The sequence below is a fragment of the Thalassophryne amazonica genome, chromosome 7 (genome assembly GCF_902500255.1).
Source record: "Thalassophryne amazonica chromosome 7, fThaAma1.1, whole genome shotgun sequence".
NCBI lineage: Eukaryota > Metazoa > Chordata > Actinopteri > Batrachoidiformes > Batrachoididae > Thalassophryne > Thalassophryne amazonica.
Window position 1 is genome coordinate 106600751 of NC_047109.1, and position 23547 is coordinate 106624297.

The window sequence follows — 23547 nt, forward strand, 5'->3', positions numbered from 1 at the left end:
ACAGATGTGTCTGACAATGCAGATATGGTTGTCGGAGAACAAAAGGTCCGTGGCAGATGGATGGATGCTTTCGAGAAGTATGGGTAGATAGGTTGTCTGCTTGCATAGTTTGCCATCCAGGACCCAAGGTGGTTCCATTGTGTGGTGGATGCGGCAACGCACAATACTAGTGCATGAGTCCACACTTGACTTGACTTGATGGTGTCATTCCAGATGAATGTGTCTCAGTTTAGGCACATCCCAGTCAGGCACATCATGTTTGACTGAATGGGAGTGAAGACTGGGGCCAGTCAAACAGTCTGTAGAACATATTGAGGTCACGGCCAACTCTCAATGCGCAGCGATGAACTTCTGAACCTGCTTATGTCCTGCATACATTTCCAAATTGTAGTTGGGATGACTGATGGAAATTATTAATCAGAAAGGAAGGTGCCATTAGTCATGGACTACTCAAGTAATCAATGACGAATCTAGACATTAATGTCAAATCTAAGCAGTGAAGCTCCAAATTTAGTTTAATTAAACAAGTTGACAACATCACCTTAACTGGTACTACTAGATGCAAAATACTTTGATGAAGGTAGCCCTGGTGGATGTTGGCCTGTGTTGGTTCCACCTTCATCTCAGTCCTCAGGGAAATAATCTCTGGAAAGGTATCTTGTCTCACTGTCTTAGTTTTTGACACCTGTGCAGGAAAAGAACTTCATTCATTGTATCGATGCCCTGTCATTTGCAATTACCTGTCTGGGTGACTTAAAGAAAATCATTTGGCTAGTTGGGTACTGGACAGGTTGGCAAGCATCAGTCCTGCTGTAGTTTGGAATAGCGTTGGGACAACTAGCTAGTCATAGTTGACTATTACAACTCGTCATCCCAAATCCTTTGCACACTACAGCAGAGTTGTTGGTTGCCAACATCTCTTTTAGTTTGTTGAAGTAGTTTCTTCTTTTAGTTGTTTTAACTGCCCTAACCAGTTCATATTTTTTGCTCTAAGCGTCATGATCTTCCTTCCTATTGGCCAACAGGAAAGGAATGGATCCATTTAGCTGGCATGCAGATGTTTAGCTGTTGGCATAAGAAAAATGGACAATAACTGAAGCTAAACAGCTTGGACAAAGTATTCACCATTTTGGACAAGTACAAAATTTGACATTCAAGAGTGTCAGTCGTGGTATATAAACACACACACACACACACACACACACACACACACACACACACACACACACACACACACACACACACACACACACACACACACACACACACACACACACACACAAGACATAAGATGCTGAATAATTTGCATGGACAAACTATTCATTTCTGTGCACAAATCAGTCTTCCTACCTCCTCAGAAACACAACGTATCAGATTATGCTCCCAGTGCTGTGAAATGTGCTGTGGTGATGCATTCCACTCTACCAAACAAAAACACTTGTATCATATTTTGTTTTGCACATTCACTTTCGTTCGTCAAGGATTTCACAGAATGGATTTTCTGAAGCAAGTTGCAAAATGTCATGTGGAAATGAAAAAATCTCAATAGTGATCAGAGTGAAGAACAAGAAATTTGTGCTTACAGGTTGCAGTGTGAAAGTGTTTTCAACTATTCTATTTGGTTACACATTAACAAATGAGGAAGAATACAGCTGTGTGTGTGTGTGTGTGTGTGTGTGTGTGTGTGTGTGTGTGTGTGTGTGTGTGTGTGTGTGTGTGTGTGTGTGTGTGTGTGTGTGTGTGTGTGTGTGCATGTGTGTGCATGTGTGTGTGCGTGCATTAACCCTTCCCTCAGTCCTTCTATCACTTACAGTTATGATTGAGGGCCACTAGGTTTGCATCAGGGGGTCGCACAGCCTGTCGCTGCACCTTGCTAATGTACACTAACTGTACCAAAAGCCATTGCGGAGGCAAAGAGAGTCATTCTCTGTTAAACAGACATACACACAGTTTATCATCTCACTGAGCAGTGTTTGGTTAAACTAATCACTGCACGACTGCCTCTGTGTGTGCGCGTGTGATGTTTTCACTCATCACAAGGGCAGTCAATGAACACATAGGTGCACACAGAAACACACACACACACAATTGATTTCCACAGGAGGAGAGCCTCCATGCTTTAGAATTAAGATTATTAAGAGTCCATTCACATCTCCAATCAGGCCAGGGGCACTCACACCATGGCAACTCAAGATCTTATGGTGGTCCTTCTATGGTTTTGTCAAACAGAACTGTGTCTTTTGTCTGTGTCTCTTTTTCGATGTATGATTTCTCCAATATCCTTGTTTGGGCACAAGCTCAAAGAACTGATCAGTCCTGAGGTAACTGCAGTCAAGGCTCCGCTTAATCACCAGGTCTACTAATTGGAGCAACATGTGGCTAGTGTATCTAGCATTGACCCCAATGAAGGTTGGGGCAACATGGTGGATGTTCACACATTCACAGCATAAGTCAGCTGAACAAATAAAAAATGGATACCATTAGGGTACACTAAGATCCCATTTGTATGTGTAACAGCACCAAGTTGAATTAGACGCAGCTGCAAGGAGATTTCTAAAGGTCGAGGAGGATTCATGCATCCATTTGGGGAAGGGGATAAAGTTGAAGTTGCTAATCAGCAAATGGTATTCAACACTTGACTTAACACCTGAGCTGTTGCAACATGTAACATTGGTGATATAGTAGTCTGCACGCAAGAGCCAAAGGGACAGACAGCAGAAGGTAAAGACTGTGGTCAAGGAGACAACCAAGGACAAGTACTGAGAGACAAATTGACTCTCAGTCAATTTCATGGCTTCATGGCTCTCCTGAGACAGGAAGAGCCTTGAAGGTCCCCCAGTGTGGGTAGAGGGCACTCAGTGATCTTCTCTGCCATTTTGGTAACCCTCTTGAGCTCTTTCCTGTTTCCCCCCATGCAGCTGGCAAACCACATACAGAGGCAGCATGTGAGGATGCTCTCCATGGTACAGCGGTACAAAACACAAGCAATTATTGGTTTATGTTATTTTTCCTGAGGGTTCTCAGAAAGTGGAGTCTTTGCTGTGCCTTTTTTACCAAGTGTGTGGTGTTCCTGTCCCAGGTCAGTTTCTCCTTGATTTGGACTCCTAGGAAACAGAAGTCCCTGACCCTTTCCACACAGATGCCCCAATGATAGTGGGCTGAATGTCTGTTTTGTTTCTCCTGAAGTCTATATTAGCTCCTTGGTTTTGGATGTGTTCAGGAGCAGGTTAATTTCTCTACACCACACCGTCAGCTGTTCCACCTCATCCCGATTAGGCAGACTCATCTCCTCCAGTGATACAGCCTCCCACTGTGGCGTCATCCACATACTTAATGAAGGTGTTGCTTGTGTGGATAGGAGTGCAGTCAAAGGTGTAGAGGGTGAAGAGCAGCGGGCAGCACACAGCCTTGATGGGAACCGGTGCTAAGTGTGAGAGCTGTGGATATGTGAGGGCCAATCCTGACTCTCTGTGAGCGATCTGACAGAAAGTTCTTAATCCAAAGTCATGTGTAATGAGGTAGACCGAGGTTCAGCAGTTTCCTCACGAGGCCATGGGAGGGATGGTGTTGAATGCTGAACTATAATCCACGAAGAGAAGACAGACTTAGTTGCGCTGTTGCTCCAGCTGGGTCAGAGTGGTGTGGAGGGCAGCAGTCACAGCATCCTCTGTTGACCTGTTGGCCTTGTAAGCAAATTGGTATGGGTCTTGAGTGGGGGTTATGAATGACATGATGTGACTTCTAACCAGTTTTTCCACACACTTCATTACCACTGGTGTGAATGCAACAGGCCGGTAGTCATTGAGGTTGGTTATGGGGATTTCCTGATTTCCAGTGTAGGGAGACTATGGTGGAGGTCTTCAGACATGATGGGACAGCAGACTGTGTCAGGGACCGGTTGAAGATTTTGGTGAAAATCCCAGCAAGCTGGTCTGCACAGCCTTTCAGCACCCATCCAGAGACGTCACCGGGACCCGCTGCTTTGCATGGAATGACACCTCTTGGCGTGCGGCTCACTTCATGCTCCCCCACTGTGAACCTATTCCCGGCCGCTGGCTGCAATGTGTCTACTCCTGGTGTCGGTCTCGAAGCGAGCAAGGAAGATATTTAACTCTTCTGCCAATGCGGTATCACCCTCAGTAGCTCTAATGTCGGGTTTGTAGTTGGTGAGGTGCTGGACCGCGATCCATGCCTGCCTGCTGTTGTTGCTGGCCAGGTGGTAGTCGATCCTCCTCCTGAAGTCCTCCTTGGCCTTCCTGGTGCCTCTCTTCAGGTTGGCTTGGCTTCTGCTGTAGAGAGCCCTATCACCAGCTTTGAAGGCAAAGTTTCTCTCCTTCAACAGCTGCTTCACCTCCCTGGTCATCCAGGGTTTCTGATTGTGGTAGACCCAGATGCGTTTCTCCACTGTGACCGTATCTACACAGTTCTTAATGTAACACAGTACAGTGTCTGTAAACACATCCAGGTCCTCATCCTCAAAGATGTTCCAGTCAGTGCTGTTGAAGCTGTCCTGCAGCTGCTGAGAAGCACCATCTGGCCGTGTTTTCACCATCTTAAAGGTGGTGGGGGTGGATTTCCAGGGACGCAGGAATGAGTTGCAGAGAGATAGTCTGACTTGCCCATATGCATGCAGGTCTGGCACTGTAGCCTTGCTTGATATTGGTGTAACTTTGTCCAGTGTATTTGCTCCTCGTCTTTCTTTCTTTCTTTTGTTTATTTGTAAAGGGACCATGTACAATAAAAAAACATAAATGTTTCCATTTGATGCATTGTTCTAGAGTTAGCTTAAAGCTAATTTACATCTGCAGTCCCCTGGCAGGTCACAATTACATTGTGGCACATTTGACATGTTGATGAAGTCAGGGGAGCACCGATTTTAATTCCACATGGTTAAAATCACCTGCGATAATGTGCACCGCATCCAGGTATCAGTTCAGTTGTAGGCTGATGTTGCTGTGTAAAAGTCGGAGGGCCAAACTAGCATTAGCATCCAATGGACTGTAAACAGCAGTTAGCAAGACTCAAGTAAACTCTTGCAGAAGGTAAAACGGTCTGCATTTAACAGTCAAATATTCCAGGTCTGTGGAACAGTGGCTGCATTTAACAGTCAAATATTCCAGGTCTGTGGAACAGTGGCTACCATCGCAGTGTTCTCTCCCCCTGCCATCCCCTCATTACCCCATCCCCGTAGAGACGGTGCCTGCTCCCAGACCACCAATAACCAGCAAAAATCTATTTAAGCATAAAAATTCAAAAAGAAAAAATAATATAGCACCTTCAACTGCACCACAGACTAAAACAGTTAAATGTGGGCTATTAAACATTAGATCTCTCTCTTCTAAGTCCCTGTTAGTAAATGATATAATAATTGATCAACATATTGATTTATTCTGCGTTACAGAAACCTGGTTACAGCAGGATGAATATGTTAGTTTAAATGAGTCAACACCCCCGAGTCACACTAACTGCCAGAACGCTCGTAGCACGGGCCGAGGTGGAGGATTAGCAGCAATCTTCCACTCCAGCTTATTAATTAATCAAAAACCCAGACAGAGCTTTAATTCATTTGAAAGCTTGACTCTTAGTCTTGTCCATCCAAATTGGAAGTCCCAAAAACCAGTTTTATTTGTTGTTATCTATCGTCCTCCTGGTCGTTACTGTGAGTTTCTCTGTTAATTTTCGGACCTTTTGTCTGACTTAGTGCTTAGCTCAGATAAGATAATTATAGTGGGCAATTTTAACATCCACACAGATGCTGAGAATGACAGCCTCAACTCTGCATTTAATCTATTGTTAGACTCAATTGGCTTTGCTCAAAATGTAAATGAGTCCACCCACCACTTTAATCATACCTTAGATCTTGTTCTGACTTATGGTATGGACATTGAAGACTTAACAGTATTCCCTGAAAACCCCCTTCTGTCTGATCATTTCTTAATAACATTTACATTTACTCTGATGGACTACCCAGCAGTAGGGAATAAGTTTCATTACAGTAGAAGTCTTTCAGAAAGCGCTGTAACTAGGTTTAAGGATATGATTCCTTCTTTATGTTCTCCAATGCCATATAACAACACAGGGCAGAGTAGCTACCTAAACTCTGTGAGTGAGATAGATTATCTCGTCAATAGTTTTATATCCTCATTGAGGACAACTTTGGATGATGTAGCTCCTCTGAAAAAGAGAGCCTTAAATCAGAAGTGCCTGACTCCGTGGTATAACTCACAAACTCGCATCTTAAAGCAGATAACCCGTAAGTTGGAGAGGAAATGGCATCTCACTAATTTAAAAGATCTTCACTTAGCCTGGAAAAAGAGTCTGTTACTCTATAAAAAAAGCCCTCCGTAAAGCTAGGACATCTTACTACTCATCACTAATTGAAGAAAATAAGAACAACCCCAGGTTTCTTTTCAGCACTGTAGCCAGGCTGACAAAGAGTCAGAGCTCTATTGAGCCGAGTATTCCTTTAACTTTAACTAGTAATGACTTCATGACTTTCTTTGCTAATAAAATTTTAACTATTAGAGAAAAAAATTACTCATAACCATCCCAAAGACATATCGTTCTCTTTGGCTGCTTTCAGTGATGCCGGTATTTGGTTAGACTCTTTCTCTCCGATTGTTCTGAGTTATTTTCATTAGTTACTTCCTCCAAACCATCAACATGTCTATTAGACCCCATTCCTACCAGGCTGCTCAAGGAAACCCTACCATTAATTAATGCTTCGATCTTAAATATGATCAATCTATCTTTATTAGTTGGCTATGTACCACAGGCTTTTAAGGTGGCAGTAATTAAACCATTACTTAAAAAGCCATCACTTGACCCAGCTATCTTAGCTAATTATAGGCCAATCTCCAACCTTCCTTTTCTCTCAAAAATTCTTGAAAGGGTAGTTGTAAAACAGCAAACTGATCATCTGCAGAGGAATGGTCTATTTGAAGAGTTTCAGTCAGGGTTTAGAATTCATCATAGTACAGAAACAGCATTAGTGAAGGTTACAAATGATCTTATGGCCTCAGACAGTGGACTCATCTCTGTGCTTGTTCTGTTAGACCTCAGTGCTGCTTTTGATACTGTTGACCATAAAATTTTATTACAGGTATTAAAGGCACTGCGCTGCGGTGGTTTGAATCATATTTATCTAATAGATTACAATTTGTTCATGTAAATGGGGAATCTTCTTCACAGACTAAGGTGAATTATGGAGTTCCACAAGGTTCTGTGCTAGGACCAATTTTATTCACTTTATACATGCTTCCCTTAGGCAGTATTATTAGACAGCATTGCTTAAATTTTCATTGTTACGCAGATGATACCCAGCTTTATCTATCCATGAAGCCAGAGGACACACACCAATTAGCTAAACTGCAGGATTGTCTTACAGACATAAAGACATGGATGACCTCTAATTTCCTGCTTTTAAACTCAGATAAAACTGAAGTTATTGTACTTGGCCCCACAAATCTTAGAAACATAGTGTCTAACCAGATCCTTACTCTGGATGGCATTACCCTGACCTCTAGTAATACTGTGAGAAATCTTGGAGTCATTTTTGATCAGGATATGTCATTCAATGCGCATATTAAACAAATATGTAGGACTGCTTTTTTGCATTTGCGCAATATCTCTAAAATTAGAAAGGTCTTGTCTCAGAGTGATGCTGAAAAACTAATTCATGCATTTATTTCCTCTAGGCTGGACTATTCTAATTCATTATTATTAGGTTGTCCTAAAAGTTCCCTGAAAAGCCTTCAGTTAATTTAAAATGCTGCAGCTAGAGTACTGACAGGGACTAGAAGGAGAGACCATATTTCACCCATATTGGCTTCTCTTCATTGGCTTCCTGTTAATTCTAGAATAGAATTTAAAATTCTTCTTCTTACTTATAAGGTTTTGAATAATCAGGTCCCATCTTATCTTAGGGACCTCATAGTACCATATCACCCTAATAGAGTGCTTCACTCTCAGACTGCAGGCTTACTTGTAGTTCCTAGGTTTTGTAAGAGTAGAATGGGAGTCAGAGCCTTCAGCTTTCAGGCTCCTCTCCTCTGGAACCAGCTCCCAATTTGGATCAGGGAGACAGACACCCTCTCTACTTTTAAGATTAGGCTTAAAACTTTCCTTTTTGCTAAAGCTTATAGTTAGGGCTGGATCAAGTGACCCTGAACCATCCCTTAGTTATGCTGCTATAGACTTAGACTGCTGGGGGGTTCCCATGATGCACTGAGTGTTTCTTTCTCTTTTTGCTCTGTATGCACCACTCTGCATTTAATCATTAGTGACTGATCTCTGCTCCCCTCCACATCATGTCTTTTTCCTGGTTCTCTCCCTCAGCCCCAACCAGTCCCAGCAGAAGACTGCCCCTCCCTGAGCCTGGTTCTGCTGGAGGTTTGTTCCTGTTAAAAGGGAGTTTTTCCTTCCCACTGTCGCCAAGTGCTTGCTCACAGGGGGTCGTTTTGACCGTTGGGGTTTTTCCGTAATTATTGTATGGCTTTGCCTTACAATATAAAGCGCCTTGGGGCAACTGTTTGTTGTGATTTGGCGCTATATAAATAAAATTGATTTGATTTGATTTGTTGTTACACCAGTTGTTGTGGATGTACATACATAACCCTCCTCCTTTGTTCTTACCAGAGTCACTGGTCCTGTCGAGGTGCCACATTGACTAGTATGCTAACTCGATAGCTGAGTCTGGGATAGATGAGTGTTGCCAAGTTTCTGTAAAGACTATGACACAGCAGTGTCCTGTGTGACCTCAGGGTAAGCAGACTAAGGAACGTGACATGAGATACAATCACATAGTTATTCATGTCGGTGCCAATAATATCAGGATGAAGCACTCAGAAGTTACAAAAATAGATATAGAGACAACTTGCAACCTTGCCAGAAAGATGTGTCAGCATCAATTAGTAGTCTCTGGTCCCCTCCTGGGGTAATGATGAGGCGTTTAGCGGGCTCATTTCATTAAACAGATGGCTGGCACAGTTTTGTAGACAGCAAAGTTTTAGTTTTATTGATAACTGGCCTTCGTTTTGGAGCCGCTGTGACTTTCTGATGTCAGATGGCCTTCACCCTACTGGGGAAGGCGCTGCCATCTTGTCTGCGAATATAGATAGAGCTCTACAGGGAGGGTAACACTAGGATTTTACAGCAGGCCACAAAGCAGGGGATTAGAGACTCTGCAAGGCTTATGACAAATGTGGGTGTGGAATCTAATACAGTTCAGCAAGGCGATACTGACAGTCTGATGTTGTCAAGGCAACTCCAGACATTATGCACACACTGACAGAAACTGATACAAACTCATCTGACTGATACAAACTCATCTCATCTGCACACATAACGCACGCCTCATCGCTATCCCCACCCCTACTACCCCTTGCCTCCACCCTGCCACTCCCCCTGAGCTCACAGCTGCGTGTGACACTGCTGCCCCCCCCCCCCCCCCCACATTCACATTGCCTCAATTCAGATGACAGACTGTCTTAAAGTTTAGCGTACATAAACAATCAAATGTATATGTATGGTTGTTCTAATTCTGATGTGTGCCATTATTATATGTTCAACTTGTAATAATTGTGGATTAACTGTATTTTTGTCTAAGGTGATTGGGTGTGAAGAAATTTTGTTGCACTTGTTGTAATGACAATAAGGCTGAATCTCAATTCTATCCCTTGCCCCTTCCGCTTACCCCTTCCCCGCCTTTTGCACGGGTACGAGAGACAGAGCGGTATGTCAATTCTGTTTTTGGAGTGAGGCGGGGGGGCTACAAACCCCTTCAAACAGAGTGAATCTGGATGCACACTCCGTTTGGAGGGGTAGGAGGAGCTTACCGCTGTCTCCAAAGAAAGAGCCGCACAAATGTAAGTGGCTTTCATTACAAATTACGCTGTTTAGAAAGTTATAACTTGCCAGAAAACTTTACAGGCAGTTGCCTATGACAGCAACGTGTATGCTGCTGGAAGCATGTTGGTATATTGTCGTTCTGAAGAATATCGTAACTTCGCTTGTGTGCTGAGGCATCATAATGCATATACACATGAATGCTACGATAAGACACTTTTATTTCTCACAATGGAATAAATCATGATAAAAGATAAGCACGTTAATTTGTATGGTTGTAAATCTTTGGATAATAGCGACCCCTGCTGTTGGATTTCAAGGTCTGTAACACGTGTATTTTGTAAACAAACAGGGAGCCCTGAGCACACTCGTCTCCTAATACGTTTTCAGGCAGAAAATCAGGAGAAGTTTCACCAATGCAAATAACTTGGAAAATATATACACACACGTATATGTGTAACACATAACCTGATGTCCTAATAGATTGCTATTATTTGTCAAGGAAATTAATAGGGCTGGATGCAAAAAAAATGGGAGAATTTGAAAAAGAAATATCAGGTTAACAGAACTAGATGCAGCCCATAACATACATACAGGTGTTGGTCATATAATTAGAATATCATGAAAAAGTTGATTTATTTCAGTAAAACCATTCAAAAAGTGAAACTTGGACAATGTATGCATTCATTCCACACAGACTGATATATTTCAAGTGTTTATTTATTTCAATTACTAATTAATTAATTAATTATTAATCAACCAAGTAATGCTTATTCAATTAACAATATTAATTATTACCACTACCAATGATTAATTATTAATTATTATTAGTATTATTAACATTAATTACTAATCAATTAATTATTAATAATATTAATTTTATTATTATTAATTACTAATTAATTATTAATACCACAAAATTCTCTGACATGATTGCGGAGGGGTGTCTCAATTCATAGGGCTAGAGGCATACCCCTTCGCATTACCCCTTGTTTTAAAGGGGTAGGTGTAGGGGTAGGGCCAAGGGGAAGGGGTACAAAAGAGAATTGAGCTTGGGCCTAACTCACTCACTCACTCACTCACTCACTCACTCACTCACTCACTCACTCACTCACTCACTCACTCACTCACTCACTCACTCACTCACTCACTCACTCACTCACTCACTCACTCACTCACTCACTCACTCACTCACTCACTCACTCACTCACTCTATCTATCTATCTATCTATCTATCTATCTATCTATCTATCTATCTATCTATCTATCTATCTATCTATCTAATTTATCTGGGAATTTAGTGCAGAAAACCTACTGTGGTGATAGTGGATTTTCAGGGAGGGAAATTTATGAAGTTGAGACTGTGGCCTGCATCTGTAGACGTGTCCTTAAAAATCATGCCCTTAAAAATCATAGAGGGATATGTTTTGAAATTTAATACCCATTACTATATTGGATGACAGTGAAATTGAGGATGGCCCGCTGACAGTTCCAGCAATATTAAATATTTCATGTCTGCTACCTACAATCCGTATGGAATGTTTTAAACCTAAACCTACCTCCAGGCACCTTATATATGTTACTCTGGAACCACCCTTAAATCCGAACAGTCCAAGTGTTAACCCCACTGAGGTCCTCCGTTTAGGGCTCATTAACATCAGATCATTGCCCTCAAAATTGTTGATCTAATTATGGATCATCACTTAGATATGTTTGGTTATGTGAAACCTGGCTCAAACCTACAGCTGTCCTTCCCTTAAATGAGGCCTGCCCACTGGCATACACATTTAGTCACGTCCGCCGTGATCAATCAATCAATCAATCAACTTTTTTCTTATATAGCGCCAAATCACAACAAACAGTTGCCCCAAGGCGCTCCATATTGTAAGGCAAGGCCATACAATAATTATGAAAAACCCCAACGGTCAAAACGACCCCCTATGAGCAAGCACTTGGCCACAGTGGGAAGGAAAAACTCCCTTTTAACAGGAAGAAACCTCCAGCAGAACCAGGCTCAGGGAGGGGCAGTCTTCTGCTGAGACTGGTTGGGGCTGAGGGAAAGAACCAGGAAAAAGACATGCCGAGAAGGGGGGCAGAGATCGATCACTAATGATTAAATGCAGAGTGATGCATACGGAGCAAAAAGAGAAAGAAACAGTGCATCATGGGAACCCCCCCACAGTCTACGTCTAAAGCAACATAACCAAGGGATGGTCCAGGGTCACCCGATCCAGCCCTAACTATAAGCCTTAGCGAAAAGGAAAGTTTTAAGCCTAATCTTAAAAGTAGAGAGGGTATCTGTCTCCCTGATCTGAATTGGGAGCTGGTTCCACAGGAGAGGAGCCTGAAAGCTGAAGGCTCTGCCTCCCATTCTACTCTTACAAACCCTAGGAACCACAAGTAAGCCCGCAGTCTGACAGCGAAGCGCTCTAATGGGGTAATATGGTACTACGAGGTCCCTAAGATAAGATGGGACCTGATTATTCAAAACCTTATAAGTAAGAAGAAGAATTTTAAATTCTATTCTAGAATTAACAGGAAGCCAATGAAGAGAGGCCAACACGGGTGAGATATGCTCTCTCCTGCTAGTCCCCGTCAGTACTCTAGCTGCAGCATTCTGAACCAACTGAAGGCTTTTTAGGGAACTTTTAGGACAACCTGATAATAATGAATTACAATAGTCCAGCCTAGAGGAAATAAATGCATCAATTAGTTTTTCAGCATCACTCTGAGACAAGACCTTTCTGATTTTAGAGATATTGCGTAAATGCAAAAAGGCAGTCCTACATATTTGTTTAATATGCGCTTTGAATGACATATCCTGATCAAAAATGACTCCAAGATTTCTCACAGTATTACTAGAGATCAGGGAAATGCCATCCAGAGTAACGATCTGGTTAGACACCATGCTTCTAAGATTTGTGGGGCCAAGTACAATAACTTCAGTTTTATCTGAGTTTAAAAGCAGGAAATTAGAGGTCATCCATGTCTTTATGTCTGTAAGACAATCCTGCAGTTTAGCTAATTGGTGTGTATCCTCTGGCTTCATGGATAGATAAAGCTGGGTATCATCTGCGTAACAATGAAAATTTAAGCAATACCGTCTAATAATACTGCCTAAGGGAAGCATGTATAAAGTGAATAAAATTGGTCCTAGCACAGACCCTTGTGGAACTCCATAATTAACTTTAGTCTGTGAAGAAGATTCCCCATTTACATGAACAAACTGTAATCTATTAGACAAATATGATTCAAACCACCGCAGCGCAGTGCCTTTAATACCTATGACATGCTCTAATCTCTGTAATAAAATTTTATGGTCAACAGTATCAAAAGCAGCACTGAGGTCCAACAGAACAAGCACAGAGATAAGTCCACTGTCCGAAGCCATAAGAAGATCATTTGTAACCTTCACTAATGCTGTTTCTGTACTATGATGAATTCTAAAACCTGACTGAAACTCTTCAAATAGACCATTCCTCTGCAGGTGATCAGTTAGCTGTTTTACAACTACCCTCTCAAGAATCTTTGAGAGAAAAGGAAGGTTGGAGATTGGCCTATAATTAGCTAAGATAGCTGGGTCAAGTGATGGCTTTTTAAGTAATGGTTTAATTACTGCCACCTTAAAGGCCTGTGGTACATAACCAACTAACAAAGATAGATTGATCATATTTAAGATTGAAGCATTAAATAATGGTAGGACTTCCTTGAGCAGCCTGGCAGGAATGGGGTCTAATAAACATGTTGATGGTTTGGATGAAGTAACTAATGAAAATAACTCAGACAGAACAATCGGAGAGAAAGAGTCTAACCAAATACCGGCATCACTGAAAGCAGCCAAAGATAACGATACATCTTTGGGATGGTTATGAGTAATTTTTTCTCTAATAGTCAAAATTTTGTTAGCAAAGAAAGTCATGAAGTCATTACTAGTTAAAGTTAATGGAATACTCAGCTCAATAGAGCTCTGACTCTTTGTCAGCCTGGCTACAGTGCTGAAAAGAAACCTGGGGTTGTTCTTATTTTCTTCAATTAGTGATGAGTAGAAAGATGTCCTAGCTTTACGGAGGGCTTTTTTATAGAGCAACAAACTCTTTTTCCAGGCTAAGTGAAGATCTTCTAAATTAGTGAGACGCCATTTCCTCTCCAACTTACGGGTTATCTGCTTTAAGCTACGAGTTTGTGAGTTATACCACGGAGTCAGACACTTCTGATTTAAAGCTCTCTTTTTCAGAGGAGCTACAGCATCCAAAGTTGTCTTCAATGAGGATGTAAAACTATTGACGAGATACTCTAACTCCCTTACAGAGTTTAGGTAGCTACTCTGCTCTGTGTTGGTATATGACGTTAGAGAACATAAAGAAGGAATCATATCCTTAAACCTAGTTACAGCGCTTTCTGAAAGACTTCTAGTGTAATGAAACTTATTCCCCACTGCAGGGTAGTCCAACAGGATAAATGTAAATGTTATTAAAAAATGATCAGACAGAAGGGAGTTTTCAGGGAATACTGTTAAGTCTTCTATTTCCATACCATAAGTCAGAACAAGATCTAAAATATGATTAAAGTGGTGGGTGGACTCATTTACTTTTTGAGCAAAGCCGATAGAGTCTAATAATAGATTAAATGCAGTGTTGAGGCTGTCATTCTCAGCATCTGTGTGGATGTTAAAATCGCCCACTATAATTATCTTATCTGAGCTAAGCACTAAGTCAGACAAAAGGTCTGAAAATTCACAGAGAAACTCACAGTAACGACCAGGTGGACGATAGATAATAACAAATAAAACTGGTTTTTGGGACTTCCAATTTGGATGGACAAGACTAAGAGACAAGCTTTCAAATGAATTAAAGCTCTGTCTAGGTTTTTGATTAATTAATAGGCTGGAATAGAAGATTGCTGCTAATCCTCCGCCCCGGCCCGTGCTACGAGCATTCTGACAGTTAGTGTGACTCGGGGGTGTTGACTCATTTAAACTAACATATTCATCCTGCTGTAACCAGGTTTCTGTTAGGCAGAATAAATCAATACGTTGATCAATTATTATATCATTTACCAACAGGGACTTAGAAGAGAGAGACCTAATGTTTAATAGACCACATTTAACTGTTTTAGTCTGTGGTGCAATTGAAGGTGCTATATTATTTTTCTTTTTGAATTTTTATGCTTAAATAGATTTTTGCTGGTTATTGGTGGTCTGGGAGCAGGCACCGTCTCTACGGGGATGGGGTAATGAGGGGATGGCAGGGGGAGAGAAGCTGCAGAGAGGTGTATAAGACCACAGCTCTGCCTCCTGGTCCCAACGCTAGACAGTCACAGTTTGGAGGATCCAAAAAAATTGGCCAGATTTCTAGAAATGAGAGCTGCTCCCTCTAAAGTGGGATGGATGCCGTCTCTCCTAACAAGACCAGGTTTTCCCCAGAAGCTTTGCCAATTATCAATGAAGCCCACCTCATTTTTTGGACACCACTCAGACAGCCAGCAATTCAAGGAGAACATGCGGCTAAACATGTCACTCCCGGTCTGATTGGGGAGGGGCCCAGAGAAAACAACAGAGTCCGACATTGTTTTTGCAAAGTTACACACCGATTTAATGTTAATTTTAGTGACCTCCGATTGGCGTAACCGAGTGTCATTACTGCCGACGTGAATTACAATCTTACCAAATTTACGCTTAGCCTTAGCCAGCAATTTCAAATGTCCTTCGATGTCGCCTGCTCTGGCCCCCGGAAGACAATTGACAATGGTTGCTGGTGTCGCTAACTTCACATTTCTCAAAACAAAGTCGCCAATAACCAGAGTTTGATCCTCGGCGAGTGTATCGTCGAGTGGGGAAAAACGGTTAGAGATGTGAACGGGTTGACAGTATACACGAGGCTTCTGTTTAGGGCTACGCTTCCTCCTCACAGTCACCCAGTCAGCCTGCTTTCCCGACTGCCCGGGATCTGCCAGGGGGGAACTAACGGCGGCTAAGCTACCTTGGTCCGCACCGACTACAGGGGCCTGGCTAGCTGTAGAATTTTCCACGGTGCGGAGCCGAGCCTCCAATTCGCCCAGCCTGGCCTCCAAAGCTACGAATAAGCTGCACTTATTACAAGTACCGTTACTGCTAAAGGAGGCCGAGGAATAACTAAACATTTCACACCCAGAGCAGAAAAGTGCGGGAGAGACAGGAGAAGCCGCCATGCTAAATCGGCTAAGAGCTAGTAGCTGCACTAAGCTAGCGGATTCCCAAAAACACACAAAGTGAATAATGTGCAAATAATCCAGAGGTGATTCAGCAGAAGGAGTGCCCCAATCAAGGCACCAAACAGGCTATGAAGCAGCACAGGCAACGCACGACAACAGCGAACGCACGACAACGGTGCTAAAATAAAATAAAAATAAAAAAAAAATAAAAACGAAAGCGTTAGCAAGCTAGTTAGCTTGCCAACGCTAATGAAAGTTAGCTCATAAAAGTGCTCCGTCGCGATGTTTCGACCGTTAGAGGTCTTCCTTAGGCGTTGGAGCACAGTAAAAAAGTTAAAAAAAAGTAAAAAGGTAAAAAAGTAAAAAAGTCTTGAAAAAGACTGTTAGTTCAAGTCCAAAGCAGCAGGTAGCAGTCTCTGTGTAAACAGTCCCAACAGAGAGCCAAAATTCTGATGCAATCTCACTCCGAAAGATATGTGATCCAATGAGTGCTCCTATAGCTCACTAAAGTGCCAAGTGATGTGAAGTATGTGTTACTTTTATTTATAAATCTACATTTATCCTATTAGCTGTTAGGGGTCACAAAAATAATTCGTTCGAGCATCTGATTCTCTGCTCTGCCCATAATGATATGTATTGTCAGGGACAGAAGAATAGAAATCAGTCATTGTATTTTGTCATTGTTTATAGGCCTCTGGCCCATACTCTGAATCTTTGGATGAATTTGGTGCGTTCATCTCTAGCTTGTCGACTAGTGCGGATAGCATTTTGATTATTGGTGACTTTACCATTCATATAAATAAGCCCTCTGATCCCCTCTGCAAATCATTTATGGAAATTGTGGATGCATTAGGATTCCAGCAATGCATTCAGGACGCGACATACATTAGTGGAAATACCCTGGATTTGGTTCTCGCATGTGGCTTTGCTGTCACGAATGTTGACATCTTGCCTCTTGCATCGGTGGTCTCTGATCACTCACTTATTAGGTTTACAGTTTCACTGCTGCGTTTAGTGGAACAACAACCTTGTCAATTACTGTGATGATGCATTAACTCCTCAACTATGAGACTGAACTCAAAGCTAGGCTGCCTGGTATCTTAGGTTCATGCTTGGAGAATGCCCAATCAGTAGAGAGTCTTTTGGATAGTTTAAATTCAGCGCTTGAAACTACACTTGACAAGACTGTGCCACTTGTGTTAAAACCATGCCATTCCAAAGCACAGTTGCCTAGGTTCAATGGTTACTTGCGTGACCTCAGGCAGAAGGCTAGAGATTTAGAACGGAAATGGCTTAGCTCTAAATTAGAAGTATTCCACCTTGCGTGGCGTGATGCAATTTTAGACTATAAGCATGCACTACTGGCTACAAAGCAGACCTATTACTCTGATCTGATCAGCAAAAACAAGCATAACTCTTCCTGTTCGACACAGTGGTAACACTTATTCATGGACAGCCACTTGTAAGTCGCTCTCCCTTTTCAGCACAGGACTTCTTGGATTATTTCAAGAAGAAAACAGAAGACATTAGGTTGAGCATATCCCAGCATACCTTAACCCAGCCACTACACCCTGCTATTGAGGTGGGTGCTACCACAGCTTGGGACTCTGGCAAGGGCGATCGCATCTCCTCTCTCCTCTATTTCTGCTCCAACCGTCAAAGTCCCTACTTCACCAGGCTGTGAATTCTTCAAACTATATTGAATTAATCATGGAATTGATCAGCTGGTCTCTGAATGCTATTGACACCATTTTTTCTACAAGAAGATCAGGGCCGGGGACCCTGCGTGCCTGGATGGAAGTTACCCTGCGGGCTATGTTCTCGACACCTGGGAGACGTGGCGGGTCACATGCTTTGCGCATTTCTCTGTGGAGGATGTTGAGGATTTATTCATATTTGGATTCATAGTAGGAGGGCTGGTACTTATTGGCTTATGTGCTGCTCTGACCTACCGGAAGATTGGCAAGACGGCTGCCGCCAAAACCATGACCCCTCGCTTGTCCATCATGATTAATGAATTGGGCAAGGCAATGCATTCTCAGACTGCATTAACCCTTGAACTCAGATGCATTGGATAACATCTCGGAGCAAACGCGTGCCTTGCAGGAGAAGGTGAAGATTTCAGAGGCCGGGGAACTTTTCATAATTGGGATTTGGTTTGTTCATGTGAAGCTGGAAAAGTGTTTTTCACTGCTTAACCACAAACACTGCAGGCTTATCAGCCTCTCCAGGATAAAATGCCCATTGTTTTTCCTCCAGAAGAATTTCTATGGCCTTGGGAAGATTGGCTGCCACCTTATCTCTCTTACTCCAGTACACAAGGACAGACAGACTCACACATGGACAAAGACTGAAGCATGCTCCACTTTCCTTTCTACCTCCCCTCCTGCCCCCCATCACGCACCACATCCCGGCCACCGCTCACGCCACCCCTTTCCCCTCTGGGGGCTGGGGGGTTTTAGCTGTGGCAGGTCCCCGTTCCCCCCAAGCTAGCGGCGGCACGACTCCAGTTGCAGCAGCTACCACACACTCACATCGCCTCAATTTGAAAAACAGACTGTTTCAGGTTTAGTGTACATAAACAATGTCAAATGTATATGTGTTGTCTTAATTCTGATGTGTGCCATTATTATGGTAAACAAGTAATAATTGTGGATTAATTGCTGTTTGTCTGTGGAAATGTGAGTGTGGATGTAATCTCGCTGTTGCTGCACTTGTAATGACAATGACAATAAATCTCAATCATCCATCCACTGAGGTGTTACCTAGATTTACAGAATTTGATAGTATCCCACTAGACGTGCTGACGAAACTTGTAATGTCTTCAAAAAGCACAACCTGTTTATTTGATCCTATACCAACAAAACAGTTTGAGGACCTGTGGCCCATTCTTGGGCAGACTGTGCTGGAAATTGTTAATTTCTCATTAACTTCTGGATCTGTTCCAAAATGTTTTAAATCTGCAGTGATTAAACCATTACTTAAGAAACCTTATCTTCATCTTAGTGTATTGAAAAATTATAGGCTGATATCAAATCTATCATTTTGTTCTAAAATTCAGGAAAAAGTGGTGTCACTGCAACTCGTGGATCACCTTACTGAGAATAATCTTTGTGAGCCACTGCAGTCTGCCTTTAGACAATATCATTCCACAGAGACAGTGCTCACTAAAGTAGTGAATGACCTCTGCTTCCAGTGGATTCAGATACCAATACAGTTGTGGTGCTGTTAGATCTCAGTGCTGCGTTTGATACCGTGGATCATCATATTTTATCATATTCAATAGGCTGGGGAATCACTTTGGGATTACTGGAAATGCCCTTGCATAGTTGACATCATACCTGTCCAGTCATTCTCACTGTGTTTTGTACAGTAACACTACCTCTAACCTTTGTGACATGAAATTTGGGGTTCCACAGGGATCAGTTTTAGGCCCCTGCTTTTCTCCCTTTATATAGCACCCCTTGAGCATATAGTGTGGCGTTTTGGGATTGCCTTTCATTGCTATGCTGGTGATACTTAATTGTACATGCAGATAACTGCTGGTAATCTCATTCACATAAAATCTTTAGAAGATTGCCTTGCATTAGTGAGAAACTGGATGTCTAGTAACTTCCTACTTTTAAATTCTGATAAGACCGAAATGATGGTTCTTGGTCCAGTGAGACATCGGCATCAATTTGACCAGCTAGCGCTTAGCCTAGGTTCGTGTGTCATACATCATATGGACAAAGTGAGGAACCTTGGAGTAATTTTTGATCCGACGTTGTCCTTTGACCTCCACATTAGAGATATTACAAGGACTACTTTCTTCCATCAGCAAAATATAGCTAAGATGTCTATGGCTGATGCTGAGACCCTGATTCATGTATTTGTCTCTTCTAGATTGGATTATTGCAATGTTCTATTTTCTGGGTTGCCGCAGTCCAGAATTAGGGGTCTTCAACTGGTTCAAAATGCTGCTGCCAGGCTTTTGACAAGGAGCAGAAAGTTTGACCACATTACTCCCATTTTGGCGTCTCTTCACTGGCTTCCTGTCTCTGTGAGATCAGATTTTAAGGTTCTGCTACTGGCCTATAAAACTGTTTGTGGACTGGCACTGCCCTACCTAGCTGATCTACTTAAACCCCACGTACCGGCCTGGGCTTTGTGTTCACAGGATGCAGGATTACTTTGTATCCCTAGGGTGAATAAAAAGTCTGCGGGTTATAGAGCCTTCTCTTATCGTGCCCTTGTTCTGTGGAATGATCTCCCTTCATCAGTGAGGCAGTCGGACTCTGTGGAGACTTTTAAGTCCAGACTGAAGATGCATTTCTTTTCTCTTATATATGATTAGCATATTGTGTTATTATGCTTTTTTTTTTTTTTTTTTTTTTTTTTACTTTTTATTGTGTTTTTAATCTTTTAATTATGCTCTTTGAGCTTTTGGTCCATTTTTTTTGTTGTTTTTTTTTTTGTTGTTTTCTGTGAAGCGCCTTGAGGCAACGCTGTCATGATTTGGCATTCTATAAGTTGAAAACATTTAAATTAAATTTAAATTGAGCAGTCTCTGGTGAAGTTATCCAAAGCTGCCTGCAGCCTCAATTCATCCATTTTATTAGAGAGGGATCTTATATTGGCGAGGGAGAGGCTGGGAAGCGGTGTTTTGTGTGGCCGCTTCCGTAGCCTGGCTAGCCCGCCGGCCCTGCATCCCCGCTTCTGCTTGCGCTCCCTGTGCCGCCTCCGCTTCCTTCTCATTGTGATGTTATCCACAGAGAGCTGGGTTCCCTTGCTATGGTTACTGGAATGCTGTATGAACGAGAAGACACTGTAATACTCCTCTCACACAAAACTCCAATTTTTAAAAGATCATGTCGACTGTAGGTGGTGTTAGCTCGACATAAAGTTGCTAAGATGATTAGGATGTACATAACAAACACTAAAACAAAGCACTGACTGAGTGAGAGCACAGAGCCGCTGTGTCTATGCATGCCGCCATCTTACATGTTATATCTTCTTCATACCACCTTGCAAATCTGGGCTTTTGCATTCTGGTGAATGGTTATTCTGCTTATTTTCACCCACACAGTCTTTGCTTAAGGTCATCTTTGCTTTAGGTTATGTGCACAGAGGTCTAGTTTAACAACTCCACCTGCTTAAGGTCTGGGGTTGTAACAATAGCTATCAAATCACCTCTCTGTGGAACATACCTTGCCTACATATAAAAGAAAGCATATGAAGTCTGGGGTCACGTTTCAAAGTGCTCACTGAAAAATTCAAGCTTAGATTTTATAGATATTTCTTGCAATATGTAGTTTTTTCTGGGCCATTGAACAAATACTACTACTACTACTACTGATAATGATAATAATAATAATGATAATAATAACAAATAAATAAGTTGTTGAAAGGGCAGCACAGTGGCTTAGTGTTTAGCACTGTTGCCTCACAGCAAGAAGGTCTTGGGATCACTTCCCATCTGATCCTTTCTGTGTGGAGTTTGCATGTTCTCCCCATGTTTGTGTAGTTTCCACACTGGGTGCTCCAGCTTCTTCCCATTTCCAGTCATGCAGGTTAGGAGAAATGGAAACATTAAATTAACCGTAGGTGTGAGTAGCATTGTCTGTCTAACATGTGGCCCTGCCACAGACTGGTGTCCTGTCCAGGGTTGCACCCCACCTCTCTTCTTACGACCGCTGGGATAGGATCCAGTCCCCGCGAGACACATACTGTAACTGGAGTAAGCGGGTATAGAAAATGAACCAAGGTGGTCTTGGATGGCAAACCACTACCACAGACTTGACTTGACAGGCCAGCATGGTGGCCAAGTGGTTGTTGCGCTTGCTTTCAAAACAGTTCCCAGTTCCACATAATGTGGAGTTGTGTCAGGAAGGGTACCCGGTGTAAAACTTGCATGCATATCCATACTGGATCTACTGTGGAGACCCAGAGTGAAAAAGGGAGAAGCCAAAAGCACTTATTTTTAATAATAATTTGACAAGAAACACCAAAGTATACAATAAATAACAATAAATATCTAATAAACAATACAATAAATTCGCTGTACTGTGGAAACTGCAGTTGTGCGTGTTGCCAGTGATGCAAGTCACTGAGGCAACTCGTAAAACCTATGTCTCTCTCCACCCTCTAGTGGTGTGGAATGGCACTTTTGATTTACTACATATGTATGAAGTAAACACACATGTTCATCGCACATTTTTACACCCGTGCACAAGAATAGCATGTTAGGGGTATTGTTTTTGACCCTACGTGTACGAGGTCTGTCCATAAAGTATCGTACCTTTTTATTTTTTTCAAAAACTATATGGATTTCATTCATATGTTTTTACGTCAGACATGCTTGAACCCTCGTGACCATGCGTGAGTTTTTCCACGCCTGTCAGTGACGTCATTCACCTGTGAGCACGCCTTGTGGAAGGAGTGGTCCCGCCCCCTCGTCGGATTTTCATTGTCTGGAAATGGCGGAATGAAAAGGACTTTTTTTCCATCAGAATTTTTTCAGAAGCTGTTAGAGACTGGCACCTGGAAACCATTCGAAAAATTTATCTGGCTTTCAGTGAAAATTTTACGGGCTTCACAGAGAATAAGGTCTGTTACTACAGCTTTAAGGACCCCTTTAAGGACGCCGCGCTGCGAGCTGCAACGATGCGGCACAAACCACTGGATCATTTCTAAGCTGATGGCTCTGTGGATACGAGACCGTCGTGTGCTCTTTCTCTGGTTATCACAAGACCTGGACATCAGCCATTTTCCGGCAGATTTCACTTTTAACAAGAGATTTTGTCATGGAAAGCCGCGCGGAGGCTTCGCGCTTCACGACCGATTCGCTGATGAAGCGAGACAAAGGAACACCTCCGTTTCGGAGTGTTAGAGGACAAGTTGGGACATGCCTATCTCAGCTTTCAGTGTTTACCAGTCGAGTGAGTATAAAAGAACTTGTGGAGAGCTGGACATGTCCCAACTTGTCCTCTAACAAGGACAAGTTGGAAAAAAAGTCCTTTTCATTCCGCCATTTCCAGACAATGAAAATCCGACGAGGGGGCGGGACCACTCCTTCCACAAGGCGTGCTCACAGGCGAATGACATCACTGACAGGCGTGGAAAAACTCACGCATGCGCACGAGGGTTCAAGCATGTCTGACGTAAAAACATATGAATGAAATCCATATAGTTTTTGAAAAAAATAAAAAGGACCTATACTTTATGGACAGACCTCATATATCTCTCTGTTTGTGAATAAACAGCTTCAGTCTGATTTGGACAAACTTGGTGGAATGATTGAGGATCAGATTAAAAAATTAGATTTTGAAAAAACTTTATAAAAGTCAAGGTCATAGGCCAACGTCACAATTTTTTGGCCCAGTGCTTATATATAGGGTATATTTTGAATGGTTGTTTTGAGGACTTGGTTAAGGATACACCTATGGTTATTATGAAACACTAAGCTGAAGTCACGTATCACCTTTCTATTGATCATCATGCCTTTTGACCTTGACTGTGAGATTGGAAGGT

At 42.3% G+C, this 23547-nt stretch overlaps 1 protein-coding gene and 1 long non-coding RNA gene across 5 annotated transcripts in view; one reads left to right on the plus strand and one right to left on the minus strand.

The window, feature by feature from the left end:
• Positions 1-23547, minus strand: part of LOC117514716 (RNA-binding motif, single-stranded-interacting protein 3-like) — a 459452-nt gene that overhangs the window by 428315 nt on the left and 7590 nt on the right. The gene's annotated exons all lie outside the window — the stretch shown is intronic.
• On the plus strand, positions 16831-22133 carry LOC117514717. The gene is made up of 3 exons (XR_004561944.1): positions 16831-17065; positions 18602-18606; positions 22121-22133. It is a non-coding gene; the product is annotated as an uncharacterized LOC117514717 (long non-coding RNA).